The sequence below is a fragment of the Bos indicus x Bos taurus genome, chromosome 7 (genome assembly GCF_003369695.1).
Source record: "Bos indicus x Bos taurus breed Angus x Brahman F1 hybrid chromosome 7, Bos_hybrid_MaternalHap_v2.0, whole genome shotgun sequence".
Lineage (NCBI taxonomy): Eukaryota > Metazoa > Chordata > Mammalia > Artiodactyla > Bovidae > Bos > Bos indicus x Bos taurus.
Genome location: NC_040082.1, coordinates 72952250 through 72973520, shown reverse-complemented (window position 1 = coordinate 72973520; position 21271 = coordinate 72952250). Strand labels below are relative to the sequence as shown.

At 35.6% G+C, this 21271-nt stretch overlaps 1 protein-coding gene across 1 annotated transcript in view; it reads right to left on the bottom strand.

Moving 5' to 3' along the window:
* COMMD10 (COMM domain containing 10) overlaps nt 1-21271 on the bottom strand; it is a 185194-nt gene that overhangs the window by 27335 nt on the left and 136588 nt on the right. The window lies entirely within an intron of this gene.

Here is a 21271-nt window from a genome sequence, read left to right as displayed (position 1 = left end):
TATAAAACTAAGGAAAAAAGAACATTTCTGAAGTCAAAACACTAAGAATGACTGGCCAGAAATACCAGAGGTTGATGAGACATCAAGAAGATGCAGAACAGGAGCACTGGGTTTGCTGTAACTATAAATAAGAACAATTTAAGTTAATAAGTGAAGATAAAAGTCAGGCACTAAAAAATCCATGCTGATTGATAGGAATGAAGAAGCCAGAGATATGGATTTATATAAAATATGTCCATATTTGTGAAAGTTAAAAATCAAAATAAAATTGAGAAAATAAAATGAGAAAAGGATACAAAGAAAAGAAGAGGCCAGAGTCAAGTATTTTTGTCAATAATCAGAAAGATGCCAAATAAATGCAACGAAATGAAAAAATTTCTAGTCATGATAATATATTTTTGGAAATACTCAGCTATAGGCTATACTGATCAATTTGATAAAAGAGTTTTACTAAGATATGATAAAAATACACTGAACATTACCCTAATCTTACTAAAATGATAAATGTTAAATAAAAGCATCACCATCCCCCTACCCCAACAAGAATATCCTCCCAAAACTTGTAGAAGAACCATTTATACTTGGTATTACCCTAGAAGGATTAGTAAAACCTTAAAAGGAAATAGCAATTGTCACATCAAGATTTTCAGATTCAGTATCTCCATAGGCAAACCTCTTATTTCTGATTGTATCCAGCTTTTCTGTTCAATAAACAGTTTTGAACATTGTAATCAACTTCTTTTTAATCAAAAGCAGTCATATTGACAAATTAGGTAGTACTGAAAAATGTGATTCATTACGGCAGTTTTCTTTTTAAGTATGTTTTTAATCAGTTTTGGATGCAGGTGCACTTTCAAAAGAAAAGGAACAAATTTCTACAAGTTACTGAGGTCTCTAAAGTAGGAATTGGTTTTGCTAAAAAAAAATGTAAAAGACAAAAATGAAATCATGAAATTCACATACAAAAGCAATCTTAATGATTTATTAATAATTTCTAACTTCTAAAAGAGAACGCTACTCCACGTCTTCCTATTTTTAAAGAATTTAATGAAAAAACATATAGTACATATACAATAAATAAAACACAACTACATAAATAATGTTTATTCTCTTCTAAACACTTATTAGCAAACTTTGTTTCAAAAACAATTATGAAAAATATGACATTCAAGTCCTAATTTAAAATTACATTCATTTTCTTAAAAATGTAATTAGTTAAAATGAGGTTATAAAAATCCATCTTTCCATTTTAATAGGTAGTTAATTTACTTGTACAGATGGTTATTACTTTGTATGACTATTAATATAATACCTGATTTTTGTTTTTTACTGAATCTTGTCTAGGACAAAACAGTAAAGTTCTTTTATAATCCCCATTAAACTTCCTAAGGTTTACTTCTTTTAACATTGCTAAGTTAAAATTCATCAATAAAAATGCTGACAAGTCATGTGACTTTTGAAAATAACATGTCCACTTAATAAAATGGGTCAATACTGAATATAGCAAAATGATCCATTTGTTACCATAATAAAAATACCACTTATGCAAGTTCCTCTTAAATAGGATGATGAACAATAAACATTGCCCAAGAAATTACTCCAAAGTCAGTAAGCTTTGATTTGTTTTCTGGGGGGAAGAAAAATGAACTCATGAAGAAGGTTAATGACAAATAAATGGCTTTTATAAACTCATTAAGTACTATAAACATTCAGTACATTTTCCTTCTTTTAAAATGTTGATTAGTCTCCATTAAATAGTTTTATTTTTTCAGTCTGTCTTCATTTTGAAATCTGTACTTTTAACAAAAAATAAGGACACATTTACCTCTTCCCCCTTCCTTCAAATTGTACACACACAAAAAATATTTTTTAAAGGAAGAAACATTGATAGTGCAGTAAAACAAGAAAGAATACCACTGCAGGCCAGAAAATCTGAGGAAATTCTATAAACTAAAAATCAGAGGAGATTTAATTAAAAGAAAAAAAATCAAATCAGCAAAACTAAATCTAAAACAAGCAAAAAAGATTGTAGAGCCCCAGAGAAACATAGAGCGTACAGCCGACAAAAGCATGTGTGTCTTTTCTCAAATGTGATTTCTATCTGTGCAGAGTCCCAGAGTAGATGGTGGGATGAGAGAAACAAAGCAAATAAAGGCAAGCAATTTATGGGAAAACACTCCCAAACCTACAGGTCAAAATCCTGCAACGGGAACACCCTGCCCAGCAGTGCTTCCTCCTTTGGCCCTGCAGTCACTGGATGAAGACTTCTGTAATAAGAATCTTATTACCCGCCCCCGCCCCGCCCCGCCCCGAGGGATGGAGTCTCATCTGGTTGAAGAGTATAAATACTCTCCAGGCATGAAAACTCCTCCATCTATGCTTTCAACCACACATACTAATAACCAAGAATCACTAACCATTTAAAGAAAAATTAGCAACAACGCCATTGAATTTAAAATGAGGAAATATCATTCAGGCGGAGTAGAAGACACAGAAGAAAATTTTAAATATAGTTGGCATTCTCAGTGGAATGAAAAGACTACATCAACAACAACAAAACAACAGGCTATTTTGAAAAAGAGTTATATGTAATTAAAAATGTGCCTGATAAAGCAATGATAAAACAAAGCCTAAAAAAACAGACTGATAATTTAAAGGGTTCAGCTAAAGGAAAAATTACTGCATTAGACAAGGACAAGAGATCCTCCATAACCAATGTAAAATGAAGAAAACATATAAAGAGAAATGGAAGGTAAGATTTAGAAGCTCCAGTAGATTTAGAAACTCCAGTAAAATTACCTAGCAGAATGACAAAACATAAAGAACTGGATGAAAAAGTACTCAGAGAAATAAAGGAAGAAAAGTTCCTTCTTACCTAAAGATAGATTCAGGGGCAGAGGCATCTGAAGAACACTAACAATTAAAATTAATAACTACACTTAATCATATCCTAAGTGTACTATCAGGATGCTATGGATATAAATTTCAAAATCTTCAGTGGGGGGAATAGGCAGAAGGAAGGAGAAAATGGTTATTTACAAAAGTATAAAAACATATTGCTATCAGAATTATTTCTAGCAAAATCAGGTAACAGAAGTCAATAAAAAGTGAAAGTGAAAAGTGAAGTCACTCAGTCATGTCCGACTCTTTGCAACCCCATGGACTTTAGCCTACCACGTTCCTCCGTCCATGGGATTTTCCAGGCAAGAGTACTGGAGTGGGTTGCCATTTCCTTCTCCAGACGATATTCCTGACCCAGGGACTGAACCTGGGTCTTCCACATTGTAGGCAGACGTTTTATCATCTGAGCCACCAGGGAAGTCAGAAGTCAATAAAGGAGTCTTCAATTCTCAGACAAAATTATTTATATGTAGAATTTGGTCAAGCCCTATTAGAAATCAAGCAAGAGATTAAATACACATTTTTAGTCATGCAAAGACTCAGACCTCTTCATTGCAGCCAGTGAAGAGGCTGCCTGCAATCCAGATCTGGGTTCAATCCCTGGGTTGGGAAGATCCCCTGGAAAAGCAAATGGCAATCAACTCCAGTATTCTTGCCTGGAAAAATCCCATGGACAGAGGAGCCTATCTTCATAGGAACTCTCCTATGACAGAGTTCATAGGGTCATAGAGTTGGACATGATTGAGCAACTTCACTTTCTTTCTTTCTTTCAAAGACTCAGACTAGTTCAAAACCTTCAGGTACAATCTAAATGAATTATTGGAATCCCTTGGTGGTCCAGTGGTTGAGAGCCCACCTGCCAGTGCGGACCTGATCCCTGCTCTGAGAAGATTCCACATGCCGTGGGGCAACTAAGCTATACACCACCGCTGCTGAGCCCATGCTCTAGAGCCTATGAGCTGCGACTACTGACGCCCACGCACCCTAGAGCCAGCGCTCCCTAAGAGAAGTCACCAGGAGAAGTGCACATACCACAATGAAGAGGAGCCCCGCTTTCTACAATTAGATAAAGCCAGAGCACTGCAAATATTTATTCACTCAGCATGGCCACAAATATTTTTTAATATAAAAAAATAATTATTAAATAATCAATTCTAGAAAACCAAAAAATGAGGAACATGTAAAAATACAAGAAACTGTAATGTCCCAAAGCAGTAAAACCAAATTTACTAAATTACTAAGTTAAATTTTGTAAAACTAAATTTAAATCATTACTGATACATAATGTTAAAAAGAAATAACAATCTGAAATTAAAGTACAAAAGTATTTTAGAATGACTGTCAGGGAGGAATACAAGCATATATATTAAAACTCCAGACATTTTTAGAAAAGAATAAGAATACAGAGTAAGAGAAAAGCTTTTGGATATTCTCAAAATATTCCTTTTATTCATTTACACAAAGAGATGCTTGACAATAGAAAAAAGGATCTAATTTCTATGCTTTTAGATTTAATATGAACTTGCTTTTCTTTACATATACCCACACTTGTACATCAATAAGCCCTTACTGATGAGTAAACGTCACCACTGTACTGTTCCAAAAGGTTCTAAACCCTCTTTAAAACTAATTAGACCAAAATGGTTATATACGGCTTTGAATATCCTATATGGAATGGAACCATATAATGAAATCAGGTATATGAATTTCTAACTCAGAAAGTTTCAGTAATAATTCTTGGAAAATTACTTCCCCCAAAGTTCATTTGACCACAGAAGCTTTATATTAGAGTTACATTATGTTAAAACAGTCCATATATGAGAATATTCAAACTATCTCTTAAAATGTTCCGATTAGAATTGACCTGAACTACAATAGTTTTCATTTTGTTCAGTAAATAAATTTGATGTCTTATTTTTCTTCCTAAGAAATTTACCTAATTTTGAAAAGAACTGCTGCTACTGCTAAGTCACTTCAGTCGTTTCTGACTCTGTGCGACCCCATAGACAGCAGCCCACCGGGCTCCCCTGTCCCTGGGATTCTCCAGGCAAGAACACTGGAGTGGGTTGCCATTTCCTTCTCCAATGCATGAAGGTGAAAAGTGAAAGTGAAGTCGCTCAGTTGTGTCCGACCCTCAGCGACCCCATGGACTGCAGCCTACCAGGCTCCTCCATCCATGGGATTTTCCAGGCAAGAGTACTGGAGTGGGGTGCCATTGCCTTCTCCGAAAAGCACTTGTATTTACAAAAAAGAACTCGAAGACCTAAACTGGCACCATGATTTCAGGCAGAGGGTCCACTGCTAAGAATGTTCATGAAAGTTAATTTTAAAGATCTAAACAAACCTTCAATTTGCAATGTATTCATTAAGGACAGGCCAAGTGTCAAAAGCTGTTTTGTCTTCCTTGTTTTGTTAAAATGTGCCCTCTTGTGCATTTTCCTTTCATAAATTTCATATGAAAATAAATAAATGTTTCTACAGCACAAGGTGTCTGGAAATGGGTTAATACAGAAATTTTAAATATTAAATAGAAGAAAAAAGATCTTTCTACTCAGTAGACAATAACAAGCCATATTTTCAAGTATCTATTAAGGGTCTTCACAAGATCTAAAGAACTTGTTTGTATCTTGTTTCTAAAGTCAAAATAAGACAGAGGGGGGAAATGCCTATCCTCCAACTTCTTGAAACATAAAACTAAGGACCATTAATTAAGACTTTTCAGATCTCAACTGTCATGAGAATGCATGGGAATGGTAATTTCTATAGCACCCAAAGTACAGAATACAAAAGTCTATTACAGATTAAAACCAATATCCAAAATATACTTCAGCATGATCATGTCCATGTTTATTGACCTTTAGGAACAACTATATTTTTCATACACTGAATAACTCCAAAATGAATAGAAGTTGGAAACTACCATTTAAAGTTTCCACTAGTCTCCAAGGTCCGTCTCATTTAGTGATACAAGATCATTTTGGACTTTTACAACAGTATAATTAACTTTCTTTAAATTTTAGATTCTTTCTTCTGATCATATATCCATCCAGAAAGCTAGGTACAACATTTAAATCAAGTAAAATATTATAGACTTAACCACCCTTGGGATATTTTTCAAATGCTTTTGGAAATTTTTATGGAAGGTAATTTGTCATGCATAGTTGGACAAATTTATTTAGCTGAAAATGAATACAAAAATAAGTCCATATGCATAGCCACGAAAATTTAAGGAAATGAGAAAAATTAAGATTGAGTCTAACTGCAATTTTCTGAACACTACAATTCAATTCACATAACTAAATGTTTTAAAGACAAGAAATATGTTCTTGTCTTCCACTTAAGGAGATCAACATTTTTCACTGCTTTAATAAAGCATTCTATATCTCTTATAGGCAAAAAAAAATGATATAACCCAAGAGGCCAAATAAATCTGAATAATATGTGCACATTATTAAATATCAGTGTTAGCTTATGCTATCATTAAATTTAAGCTAAGATTATGAAATATAAAGACTAATTGTTCCTAAATCATATCCCACTAATATATTAGCAAAATTAAAACATCTTGGGAGGAAAAAGCAGTTTTTTGTAGCTTTCTAAGACTGATTTACCAAAAATGAATTACTCTCGAAAATAAAATCTGCTTCCACTTGTGAAAAATCTGTCACATTGCGGACAAATATTCAATGAACAATCAAAATGATGATAAGAACATAGAAATTTAAGCACTTGTAATAATACGAGGGCTTCAGAGACAATAGACACATAATAATGAAAACAGATTTCATCTGTCTTCTTGCCTCCTTGGCAGCATTAACTTGAGCCCTGTATACATCAGCGTGTTTGGACATAGGCAAGCTTCACTCTAGAGCTACAGTGAGCGTGCAGGAAGCCAGCTGTGAGGTTGCAGTCCCTCAAAGGCCAGAATAATGCAGACTTACTTGTAGAGTGCCAAGATGCACAACAGAAACCTTACTCCTTCCCATATGGATCACTGCCTTCCTTCTGAGATGAGGCTCTGGTTTCTGGCCTGGGGATGAGAAGTGCAGCAGGGGAGCCAACTGTTCTGGTTTCATGGACAGACCTTTGATTAATCCTCCTGTTTCAGCTCTACGTCTTCTTCCTGCCCGACTTCATACTTGGCAGATTCTCAGTTCAGAGGCTCTTTCAGGCTCAGACAGGCTGGTCAGTTTCCTCTCACCTCCTCTGTAGCCTCCTCACAGCTTGCTTCATCAGTCATCTCACTCTCATCTTTCCTTCTCCCATCATTTGTTGAAAACTTAACAAGTACTAGTGAGTCTCTGATTTTCTTTGCTTCATCAATCTGTTCTTTCTGTGCTTCTACGCTTCTATTTTAGTGACGTCTCAGGAGGGACAGGAAAATCAACATGTGTGCTCAGGCCTCCATCTTACCCTACGTAGGACTACTTCTTGAGCTTGTCAACAAGACTACTTCCATCTGGTGAATATAATTATACACAAAAACCTTACCTGCTCACGTGTATAATAGAATAGCTAACTTTTCTGAGATCCCCCCAAAATTTAAAACTTCACAGCATTTCAATTCAATATAAATTGTCTACAAATGGGAAATCAGGCATTTTTATACCTGAAGGGTAAAAATTTACTATTATGACACTCAGTGCTTAATTAAGAAAACGTAATCCATGTAGTGAATTTCAAAAAGACAGCTTCTGTTTCAAGTTCAAAGGATTCCTTACAAACTAAAAGATAAAACGCATTTTTTTCCCAATTATCTCAACAACTGAATAATTATCAATAAGCTGCAAGACAATGAAAACTAGATGTCTGAAAGTAAAAATTATGCTCCCCCCACCAAAAGAAGGCATAAGTAAAAAGGATCAACTACAATTGCTTAGGGAAGTTTGGGGGGAATATATAGTATCATTATTCATAAAATCAAATTTGAAAAAATAGCAATAGTACAATCCTTAAAAACTGTGGAAACATATTAACTTTATGACAAACATACCACTGAATAACAAATATGACTGTTAAGTGACTTATGTGAAGCACAATTAATTGAATCAATATGTTGATTTAAACTTTACTGCCATTGTCTCATTGCTGGTTCATAAAATCAGATGTGGAACTGGTCTCAAGCCCAGAAACCACAAAGAAACAAAAATATAATAAGAAGCACAAGTCATCTAAAGGCAGCTTAAAATCTGCATTGTATTAAACACTTTAAGATTTTAATTAAGTATAGAAAGAGAAAAACTGTTTTTTAAAATCACAAAATAATATAGTTTACTTGATGTAAATCCACAGACCATCTCAGCCACACTGGAATATCTATTAATCTTTTAGAATTCAAATTTTATGCAGTGGAGAGGGAGGGAGGGCCATGGTGGGGCTGGGGAGAGGGGATAAACTGACCTTAAGTATCTTCCTCATTTCAAAATTCTCTAGTCAACTTCACATTCTCAATTCTTTATTTACTAATACTTCAACAGTTTATTACCATTACAAATAAAAGTTACTTTTTACTTATATCATGGTAACTTCAAAATCCTACATCAGACAAATATGTTTAGATTTAAAACCCAATGTTAAGACAAATGAACACTAGAATATGAGACTCAGCAGTTCACCATGGCCAGGTCATCTGATCTACCCAGATGTCTGACAGAATGCTAGGGCACAGTAATCACTGGAATAATGTTTCGGAACCTACTTGTTGTCATAAGACAAAAAGTAAAGAATTTTTCAATAAAAAGGAAGGACCTGTAATCATTCATATATTTGACACAGCCCCAACACACGAGTCCTGAATATACTAAAGTAAACAGAATAACAGGGTAGGAATTTTGACTTTAAAGGAAGAAGATAATGAACTAACTAGTCTAATATTCCTTCACTACAAACAATAAAAATTGGTAAAGACAGTATTACTGAAATTTACCACAACATAAAATTGTAATAATGGATATTGTACTATTTTTTAGTTTTTGTTTTAGTGTTGTTTTAAAAGATTGGTGGGAAAGTAAAAAAACAAAAAATAAGATGACTTGTATAGCCATGCTACAACAGTTCTCAACTTCGACTCTAACAGAACCAAAAATTGTAATACAATTTTTCTGTCCTCCGAGCCACTCCCAAAGATGCTGTGCATCTTGAGGCCAGGGCAGATGTATTAAGACAAAACAAAATTACATCAACAAAAAGAAAGCTGCAGAAGGCTATCCTGATGCCTATCTAGGAGCAGGCACACCTGGTCCAACTTATTTTCTCTTAACCTTTCCCAAGTCTTTGTCGTAAAAATCTCCATTCTGTGTCTGTCATCCAGTTTCCGTTCCTAACTTTCATGTTACATTTTTTCTAACTATTCCTCACAGAGGTGCCTTGCAGTTCATCTATATCAGAACTGAAACTTTCAGTGTTGCCCCAAAGCTACATGGAAGTCAATTTATGCACTCTAAACTTTTATTTATGGAGAATTCAAGGTCACAGAGGTATAACTGTTTAATGAATATTCTGATGTGAGCACAGGACATAGGGGTAAATACTCAGGTTTTGATCCTTTATTCATTGAAGAAAAGCAATACATGACAAAAAGCATGAAATTCTGGTGAAAAGTAGCACAGGTGAATTCAAAGATCAATTTATACCTGGCAGACTTCAGTACCCCAAAATATACTGGTTTGAAACAATCTGAAGGAAAAAAAAAAACACAATCTTTTTTTTATCAAAAGCAATCTCTCAGTGATAAGAAAGTCTTCATCAGTTATTACAGGGGATCTCTTACAGTGGCCTTTCATGAGCACCCCTCTTTGGAGTTAAAAAGATTACATGGTCTAGAAATGGCTAGATGCATCATAGTTCAGTTTGAAATTCGTGTTTCAAATCTGTGTTTTACATTTTTGAGATACTTACAATGCTTTTCCAACAGATTTCATCTAATTTCTTACCTATTTTGCAATTAGTAAGCTCACTATCCTAATAACTACTACTGCTCTTATGACACTAACATACACAATTTACCAACTTTCAGACTATGTATGAATATTAAAAAATGTATTATACTCTAGAAGTTGCCTTTAGTACAATAAATTTTAACCATATCAAACTTTTGCCTTTGTTTTCCACTCTTTACAACCAAACTTAAAACTTTTTACTCCGGCTCAAATGCATTAAAATTGCACCTCCTCAGAATTCAATTTTTCTGATAACTGTTTAACTTTTAAAAACTCATAGCTAATATGGCAAAAATCATCACAATGATGTAAAGCAATTATTCTCCAAACAAACAAACAAAGAAAACTAATGGCTACATAGTGGAGGTTATTAGGAAACCAGATGCTTGAATAATTCCAGGAAACTTATCTCATTCTTGACTGTTTTGAAACCTAACTGCTGCTAAGTCACTTCAGTCGTGTCTGACTCTGTGCGACCCCATAGATGGCAGCCCACCAGGCTCCCCCATCCCTGGGATTCTCCAGGCAAGAACACTGGAGTGGGTTGCCATTTCCTTCTCCAATGCATGCAAGTGAAAAGTGAAAGTGAAGTCGCTCAGTCGTGTCCGACCCTCAGGGACCCCATGGACTGCAGCTTTCCAGGCTCCTCCGTCCATGGGATTTTCCAGGCAAGAGTACTGGAGTGGGGTGCCATTGCCTTCTCCGTGAAACCTAATTAATAGATTTTCTTCAAACTGTTTTTCTTGGGACCTTACATTCACATAAAGGTTAAAGAAAAAGTTCATAAGACTTTATTTTTGATACAGAGGAATATTCTAACACTAAAAGGATAATAATTTAAGAACCAGAATAGCTCCTTATTTTCTTTTTTTTGCTGGGGGTGGGGAGGGAGGTAAAGATTTCAAATTAAATTGTCAATATATGTATAGATTAGAAGGTCGAATAAACAGCCAAATCTGAGTGTTTAGAGCTGCATTTCTTTTCTTTTAAAATATGTCAATTCTTGCAGAAAGAAATATGTGATCTAATTCTAAAACACCATTTAAACAGTTTAATATGGGGACTGCCAATCCCACATATAAGAAGCTTTCTGAGACAGAGAGAGAGAGTTGGAGGATATTTATTTGGCTTAGTGACTAAAGCCATCTTAAACCACAAACTTACATACTGAAAAATAGAACAATTTTTTTTAATTTTTTAAGTTATTAAATAAAAAAGAAGGAAATCTGTGCAATTTGTATTCTTTAACTTTTTGTGATTAGTTTCTATCTGAGCAAATCTTATAAAAATAAGAAAACCTTTAGACAAATATTTAATGTAAGGAGATGTCTGTTAAATTTGAGAACTCAAAGCAGGGTAATAAAATGATTAAATCTACATTTTGGAAAAAAAAATCAAGTATTTGCTGAGTCTGCCATATGCTTAACTAATTTGAGACCTAAATTATGGTGTGTGAAAATTGAGGAAATAAATTTTCTCTATAAGGCAGACAGCCTTATAGAAAACATGTTTTCTCAAATTTATATCAATTAAAAATTTCCAAATAAAGTTTTCTGATTGGACTATCAACAGGTTAAGTTTCCTACTCAACAGTTTAAATAACTTACTTGATAATACTATTTGATTCTAAAAAGGCTGACATAAAATGTAGTGTGTATAAATCAGAAAAAGCATAATACTGGTTGTATCATAATACTGCTGCTAAGTCGCTTCAGTTGTGTCTGACTCTGTGCGACCCCATAGACGGCAGCCCACCAGGCTCCCCTGTCCCTGGGATTCTCCAGGCAAGAACACTGGAGTGGGTTGCCATTTCCTTCTCCAATGCATGAAAGTGAAAAGTGAAAGTGAAGTCGCTCAGTCATATCCGACTCTCAGCAACCCCCTCTACTGCAGCCCACCAGGCTCCTCCATCCATGGGATTTTCCAGGCAAGAGTACTGGAGTGGTGTGCCATTGCCTTCTCCAATCATAATACTAGCGTGTGGAAAAAAGGACACAACTCCTTACATACTTACATAATTATTTTCTATTTTCTTTTTTTTTGTTCCTCTTTTATGTAAAAGTGAGTATATTGTACACATATGATCCATATAAATAAATTACATGTATATAGAAGGGGGCATACACCTAAATTTTTATTGATAGAGTATATAATCAGGGAAGACTGGAGTAATACAATAAAATTTTCCAACTATAACATTGGAAAATATTCATGACAGAAGATTGTAATTACTTCTTAAATAGGGCACAGAGAGTAGGAGCCATGAAGGAAAAGATTGAGAAATACATCAGAGAAATAAGATCATATTAAAATTAAAAATTTATTTTCCTCAAAAAAATGCCTTAAGACAGAAAGCAAGCCACAAAGCATGAAACTATAATCTACAATCAACAATGGATGTGTCTAGGATATCTACAAATAAATATGAAAAACAGCAACTTGATAGATAATAGACTTGAAAAAGCACTCTACATAATGGGTTTCTAAATGGTCAATATACATATCAAAAAGTGCTTAACTCACTAACAATCAGGAAAAGCAAATTGAAAGCTCACTGCAACGTCTCTCTACAAACTCACCAGAACGGCTGAAATTAAACACAGTGATAATATCAAGTTTTGGAGAAGAAATGTATCAACCACAGCTCTCATACACATCTGGTAATAAGCAAATTGGTACAGCAACTTTGGGAAACTTGATTATCTACTAAAATTGAACCCATGATCTAACAATTCACATCTAAGTATATGTTCAACAGAGATGCATGTGTATGTGTACCAATCATAGTACAAACTCAAATTTCCATCAATATGAAAAATGGTTACACACACCATGGTATGGTCACACAATGGAATACTATGCTGCCAGGAATGAACTGGTGCTATACAAAACATGGAGGAATTACACACATGCCATGTTGTGGGGAAAAAGTACCCAGAGACAAAACAGTGAATTCTGACTGATTCAATTTACACAAAACTAATCCACGATATTAGGATAGATGGGAGAGTGATTAACTTTGGGAAGCAGGAAAGGGGCAGTGGTTAGGAATCAGAAAGAGGGGTTCCAGGGATGCAGATAACACTTCCCTTCTTCAGTGGTTGGTGGTTACACAGGAGTGTTCATTTTGTGATAACTCACTGAGCTGTATGTATGTCATACTTCCTTAAAACATACGGAGACCAAAAGCTAACTTTAGCAGCTTTACTCTGAAGATGAATTTATTATTTTCTTAAACATGGGCAAGTTTTTCTTCTAACTTTTCACAGAATCCTAGAATTGTTTTAGTATAACAGCTAAAATGTCCTCATGCTAAAATGTCCTCATGCAAGAATTGTTTTAGTATAACAGCTAAAATGTCCTCATGCTTTAAAAAATCATCATTAGCAAGTATAGTATTTATTTTACTATGTAACTTAAAAAGTTTATATAAGTCTTTTAAAGTCTATATTACTTAAAAAGTTTCCAAAGAAATCAATCAGGAAATAACAGTTGAACCTGAATACTGGAGTAATTACTTGAATATAATTCAGAAACTAAAAAATAAAGACGATAAAAACGAAATGTTTTTAACAGAAAAGTTCAGTTGGAGATATATAGAACTATTTGAGATATACAGAAAAATAATTTCTTCTAAACTGAAAGAAAGGCAATGCCAAAGAATGCTCAAACTACCGCATAGTTGCACTCATCTCACACGCTAGTAAAGCAATGCTCAAAATTCTCCAAGCCAGGCTTCAGCAATACGTGAACTGCGAACTTCCAGATGTTCAAGCTGGTTTTAGAAAAAGCAGAGGAACCAGAGATCAAATTGCCAACATCCGCTGGATCATAGAAAAAGCAAGAGAGTTCCAGAAAAACATCTATTTCTGCTTGATTGACTATGCCAAAGCCTTTGACTGTGTGGATCACAATAAACTGTGGAAAATTCTGAAAGAGATGGGAATACCAGACCACCTGACCTGCCTCTTGAGAAACCTATATGCAGGTCAGGAAGCAACAGTTAGAACTGGACATGGAACAACAGACTGGTTCCAAATAGGAAAGGGAGTACGTCAAGGATGTATATTGTCACCCTGCTTATTTAACTTATATGCAGAGTACACCATGAGAAATGCTGAGCTGGAAGAAGCACAAGCTGGAATCAAGATTGCTGGGAGAAATATCAATAACCTCAGATATGCACTGCCCTTATGGCAGAAAGTGAAGAGGAACTAAAAAGCCTCTTGATGAAAGTGAAAGAGGAGAGTAAAAAGGTTGGCTTAAAGCTCAACATTCAGAAAACTAAGATCATGGCATCCAGTCCCATCACTTCACGGGAAATAAATGGGGAAACAGTGGAAACAATGTCAGACTATTCTTTGGGGCTCCAAAACCACTGCAGATGGTGATTGCAGCCATGAAATTAAAAGACGCTTACTCCTTAGAAAGAAAGTTATGACCAACCTAGATAGCATATTGAAAAGCAGAGATATTACTTTGCCAACAAAGGTCCGTCTAGTCAAGGTATTGGTTTTTCCAGTGGTCATGTATGGATGTGAGAGTTGGACTGTGAAGAAAGCTGAGCGCCACAGAATTGATGCTTTAGAACTGTGGTGTTGGGGAAGACTCTTGAGAGTCCCTTGGACTGCAAGGAGATCCAACCAGTCCATCCTAAAGGAGATCAGTCCTGGGTGTTCATTGGAAGGACTGAGGCTGAAGCTGAAACTCCAATACTTTGGCTACCTCATGCGAAGAGTTGACTCATTGGAAAAGACTCTGATGCTGGGAGGGATTGGGGGCAGGAGGAGAAGGGGACAACAGAGGATGAGATGGCTGGATGGTATCACCAACTCTATGGACATGAGTTTGAGTGAACTCCGGGAGTTGGTGATAGACAGGGAGGCCTGGCGTGCTGTGATTCATGGGGTTGCAAGGAGTCAGACACGACTGAGCAACTGACCTGAACTGAACTGAAACTGAAGGACACTCCCTCCAATGCAAAGAGGTTATCTTAATCAGTGGTATACAACTGTGTCAAGCTAAAAAGCCCCTTCACACTGAACTGAATTGTATATGGGAGCTGGAGAACCACAGATTTCACCGCCACATTGCAAAAGGTAGCAACCCTATTTCTGACATGACACAGCCTGTCAGGACTATACATTATATTTCAGAAGTCCAGGTTATGTTTGCATATTTGTTTTCCTACCAGCAGTAAGTAAGTTTAACCTGCCCTTTGTGATTTATCTGTTGTCATACTGGTTTGAACCAAACTGAGTCAAACCAAAGCAACTGTGATTAGAAATGAAGGGCTCTGAGGTGTCACAAGTGGGGGCCCAGTAGTGGGTATATACTGAACATATACAAGTTGAATATCTCTGTCCTAAAAAAGTTTTTTATATTAAAGTATCAAAATCATGATTTAAAAATGGTATTTGTCTTTCTCCATCTAGTTAAAAAAAAATTCAATCCCTGGTGTTGAGACTTCTCCCTTAAAACAGCCTTAGTGTAAATATTCAGAAATAACAATGCTAAGTAAGCTGAAAGAAAAGACAAAACCAACTTTGACGTTGTTGAACATTTCCTTAATATCAAATTATAGAATACTGTGTGTGCTGTATACTATTAAAATTGCTTTACATACATTAATTCATTTCATCCTCAAGCAACCTATGAGATACAGAATGAGACAGAGAAATTAAGTACTTGTGCAAGGTAACAAAAATGACATTTGAACCCAGGCAATCCGATTGTAATTTCTGCTCATAACAGAAAAGACTGGTCAACTCTAGCTAAAATGTATATCCATATAAAATAGTGAACACAGGAGCATTCATAATATTCATTCATTCAACAAATACTTAACTGAGTGCTTAAGACAGGCCAGGCATTACTCTAGGTGTTTCAAATTCAACAGTTTATAAAACTAAAGTTCCCTGCTCCTGTGGAAGTTTTCATTTGGTGGAAGCTGACAATAAATAAGTAAAATACATAATCTGTCTAATAAAACATAGGGCTTGTCTGAAGCCATGGGGCATGAGATATACTGGAAATACGCTGCACTGTTATTCTTAGGGTGTAAAGAGAAGGTTTCGCTGATGAGGTGACATCTGAGTAAAGATCTGCAAGAAGTGAAAGGATAAACCATGAGAATATCTGGGAGTGGAACGTTCTAGACAGAAATATCAACAAGTACAATATTCCTGAGGAGAATGTGTGCATGGTATCTTCAAGAAACAACAAGGAGAAAGAATGTCTGGAATACAGTTAAGTAAGAGGGAGGTGATGAGGTAAGAGAGGGAGAGGGAGAGGCTTTATTTACATAAAGGCACTGTGAGATTTTGGCTACTGTTTTCAGATAGGGAGCCATTTAAGGGATTTGCACAGACAACCAAGACTGAACTTGGGGCTTTAAGGGTTCTAGAAGAATCTGTGGTAACGGGAGAAATATTTGGCATTAACGTTAAGAGGTGAAAAGTAATGAACAAAAACAGAAGGGTCATAATCAGTGAGGTTAACATTTCTAAAGGGTCAGGGTCTTTACTGACAGAGAGAAAGGGAGAGAAAAGAGGCTAAAATTCCCACCAGCACTGTGGCTGGGAAGAATCCAATCTGAATAACATCTGCTATGGAAGCCAAACAGACAGTGGAGGCAGACACGACAAAGGAAGATAGGGAAACTCCCAGCAGCATGAGAGTCATGTAATGGGTTCCTCCTGGAAATACTTACAGGGAAAGACAGAGAGTGTCACTGAACAGCAATGCCAATCAACAAGGCAGCTTTGCTAGCTAACACTTGCAAGCCAGGCATTTAAAAGACTTGCCTGCTTTAAAAACAGGCAAAAAGTCCTAGATAGCATGAAAAAGAATACAATTTCAATTTTGTAATAATCATTAAAAAAAGGTCACATAAAGAGAAAAAAATACCCCCAGTTCACATATAAATTCTCGAGGGAGTAATAATCTAATGCATATTGTTTTGAAGACGGGTAAAATTATTACTTTAATACCATAAAATGGATGAGTAAGGAATGATATAAGCTGCTTATGCAAATATATTTGAAATGAAGTAAAATTCGGTGTTCAAATGGAGAAGCTATTGAAGTGTCCAGTAATGATACATTTAAATAAGGCAATTTGGCTGGAAGTGCATTCATCTGTAAATAATTTACACACAGATCGAGTTATTAACTAGCTAAAAAAAAAAGTATGAGTTCTGAAAGCATACCCAAAAGGATAATTTCAGCTCTAAGGACAAAGAACACAGATTTTAAAAGGGTCTTAGAGTTCCTTTCAAGAAGAGATTCTTTGAAGTATAAATGGCTGGTAGGGGCACAGGAAGAAGCTGACGTGGAGCCTTGGGAGTCCTGGGAAAGAGAGGACACAACTCTACTAACTCAGTCACTCAGCAAAGAGTCTGGGTCTCGGCCATCTCTGCAGGTCTGAGACTTTTCATTTTGCTGGAAAACCCTCCCCTGGTCTAACCAACTAACCAACTGTCTACATCCCAACCGTGAACTTCCACCTTGAAGGTACTATTTTTGTAATACGACATAGAGGTCAATCATTTCTATATTTCAGATCTGTGCTTTTTATACCTATTTTGCAGTTTTCTCCATTTGTGAAATGTGCCAAAATCTACTCATTTACTTAAAAAAAAAACAAAAAAAAAACGACACAGGTACAATGAAGAAGAGAGAGTATGAGCTAATAATAAGCTCATCGGTTAAAAACATTAAATGGAGAACAGGCTGATAATGAATACTTTTAATTCCTTTGAGGAAGCTTTCTGGTTCTTCAGGATTCAGCATTATAAAAGCTGTAATTCCCTTTGACTGCTAATCATAGGATTGCTGCTTGTTTGTTAGATTTTGAGTTTCAATTTGAATCAGTTGCCTTCCTGGATAATAACTGCTTACCTGTCACTTATATTTTTGGGGTATTTCACTGTATACTCGGGTTAGAGTCACTGCTGCTTTCCTCTCCTCTTATCACCTAGTATGTTTTATTGGAGATGCACTTTTAGAGTTCTTGCAAGTCTGCCTCATCTATCTTTGCTTTCACATTTCACGGACAGTTTAGCTCAGTATATAAACTTCTAGTTTCAAAATCATTCTCCTATAGAACCCTAACAACATTTTCTCCACTATGGCCTAGTATTCAGGGCTGCCACTGTGACGTGTTAATAACTGTCTAATTCAGGTTTTTTTGTTCGTAACTTATTTTTCTCTTCAGGGTCTCAGGACTTTCTTCTTTAGTGTCAGTAGACTAAAATGCCAAAAATATGCATTTACAAGGGAGTATTTTATATTCATTCATTCTGTTTGATACTTGCTCAGCCCTTCTATCTAAAGATTAATACCTTTGTTTAGATCTTATGATTTTGTAATTATTATTTCCTTAACTTCCTCTCTGGATTTGACATACATTATTTGTGCCCATTCATTATCTTTGAATACGCTTCTGTGTTTTGTTCTATTTCACACTTTATGTTCTTTAAAAATAAGAACATGTTACAGTTTGTTAGAAAGTGAGAGATGCTACTGAAATGAAAAAGTGGAGCACAGGAAGTAAGTTCAGGCGCTGGAGGCAGTGGGAGCGTAAAGGTTGTGATTTTTGAACAGGATGATCAAGGTAGGCCTGCCTAAGAAGCTGACGTGCAAGCACTGAGAAAAGGCTACATGGCTGTCTAAAGGAAGAAGATTCCAGCGAGAGATACAACTAGTACTAAGACTCTAAAGCAGAAAGTTCCTGGAATGCTGGAGGAACCGTAAGACGACCAGCACAACTGAAGTAAACTCAGTGAGGGAGACAGGGTGGTAGAAAACAAGACCAGAGAGAAAACCTCGAGGGGACCACGTCATTTAGGATTTTGTAGACTACTGCAGAGACCTCCCAGTATGTGTAAAAGGGACTTCCCTTGTGGCTCAGCTCGTAAAGAATCCGCCTGCAATGTGGGAGACCTGGGTTCGATCCCTGGGTTGGGAAGATCCCCTGGAGAAGGGGCTTGGGGAATTCCATAGACTGTGTAGTCCCTGGGGGAGCAAAGAGTCTGAAACGGCTGAACAACTCTCACTTTCACTGCATGGCAGAACAGTAATGGTTAAATTTGAGCATTTCCTCTTTGACTGGTAGTATTATTAAAAACAGATTTAATGTTCCAGTTATAAAAATTATGATTTATTTTTACTTTATTTCCACTGTAATTTCAGGAATTTTGACAAAAAACAATACCCCATCATGCTTTTATTCTAAACTATAGATGTTATTTGAAAAAAAAATGTATGCAATATTTGAAACTTAACTACTCTGAGAAAATATTCCCTGCTTTTTATTACATGGTCAAATTATTATTCAGTAAAGTTCATTTGGTTATATTTATTTAGAAAAAAAGACACTTTGCATTTTTTGTAAATCAGCAGTGATGCTAAATCCTACATCTCTCGATTTGTACCAATACCATCATCTCCTACTGAAAAGAGAGGATAACAGGAGAAACCTTGGGAAAGATTAAATGACAGCAAAGCTAAGGGGTCAGACTAGAATATCTTAGTTGTTTCAAAGCAATTTTCTCGGTTGTAATCAAAATAAATTTAATAAAGCTAGAAACAATCTGCCCCTAGAATGTTATAATCTCCTGTTTTGAATAAATTCATATTATCTGGAAATCAATATGGCTCATGTTGCACACAAATAAGGTCTGAAAATAGTAACACCCCAGAGCTCCAACAGGATGCCATATCCTTGAACTTTTTAGATCAAAATGAAAGTCTATTTCCTGGAAGAAATGATGCTTCTGAGCAAGACATTTCTTAAAATACTATTTCCAGAATTACTTGCAACCACCATAATGAAACATTAAGTCATCAGCCTGATTGTTAACAGCACTGGTGACATAGAAAAACTGCTCATATTTACTGGACCACATGACAATTAAGAACAGAGCATTTTTATGATTAATAGTTTAAAAGGCAGGAGTTTTCAATGAACTAACCGGAGCAACTTTCAATTCTTTGATAATTGCCCTGACCAGTTTTAACTAGATTAAAGTAATTTGAAAATGTTTCTCTAAAAGTTACATCTGTTAATAGTTACAAACCAGCTTAAATTCCCATTAAGTTTTATTCAACAAATCTCAAGATTCTGCTCTGAGAACCTCATAAGTACCCACTATTCTATAACAGGATTAGCAGTACATTTCCACATTATGTTGGTTTGGAAAATTTTTTTAATGTGTAGGCTCCCTAGGAGTTCATTTTCAACCAAACAATATCAACCCACTTAAGCCATAAAGACCCATTTCCACTGGCAACAATATGAAAACCAAAACGTATTACATGGGGCAACTCCCAGGGAATAAGCCAGCAAAGCACAGAACCAGGATTGTGAGGGAGACTCAGCTTTGATAAAATACCACTGAATAATACTTAAACCAGACATCATTTCTGTTGTTTACAAATACAGGTCTGTTTAAAGTCTTCAGTTGTTTAGGCTAACCATTTAGATGATCCTAAACTTCCTTGAAGCCTTTGCATTTAGCTTTCCAAGTATTTGGTTCTGGTTTTGCTTCAAGCTTAAAGTAATTCTAGCATCCTATAGCAACACATTGCAACAACAAGTTGATTTTTAACAATGTCTTCTATATAGAGATCAATGTTTTTAACTGTTGTCTCTTTAAGAGAAGGGAACAGTAAAGTGTGTCTTTACATGTCAAACATATTCTCAGTCTGTATGAATCATGGCTTTCAACCAAAAATGCGATACTAACATAACTCTTCATGCAAGGATCACAGTAGATTTTATATACTTGTAGTTAACAATTCTCACAAGATTTGTTGGAATTAATAACACATATTTTTGTAAAACAAACCTCTATTTCTCCCATCCAAACCTATTCCCCTTCAACTTTGTTTCATAAAAATGAGCACAAGGAAGGGCAGACAAACAAAAAGAGATCACGACATGAGACAGGGCATGTACGTTCTTACATTGTACAAAGGGAGGACAGACGGCAAATGAATGAAGTGCATCAATGCGAGAAAGGAGCTGAACAGAGGCGAATGCAGAAAAATAGGGGAGGAAATGGAAGAGGTAAGATGGAGAAAGAAAGATAGATAAGCGGGAAAAAAACACAGGAAGAGAAAGGAGAGATTTGGAGGGCAAAAAGAAAACAAAATGAAAAAGCAAAAAGAATGGAAAGCCTTCAAAAAATATTTGAAGGTCCATTTAAGGTGGACCTTAATAAGCTGATAAAATTCTGATTAAGCTGAAGGAACTTACTGGGAGCCACATTTGATGAAACTGCTTGAATTTTCAAATACTAATTAAAATGTTTGTTTTTAAAAAAACATTTCCTTTAATCCTCTCATTTATGTTTATAAAATAATGCTATAGACAGGAATTAAGGACACAGCCAGAAGTGACTATGATATCCAAGAACTTTTGGGGAA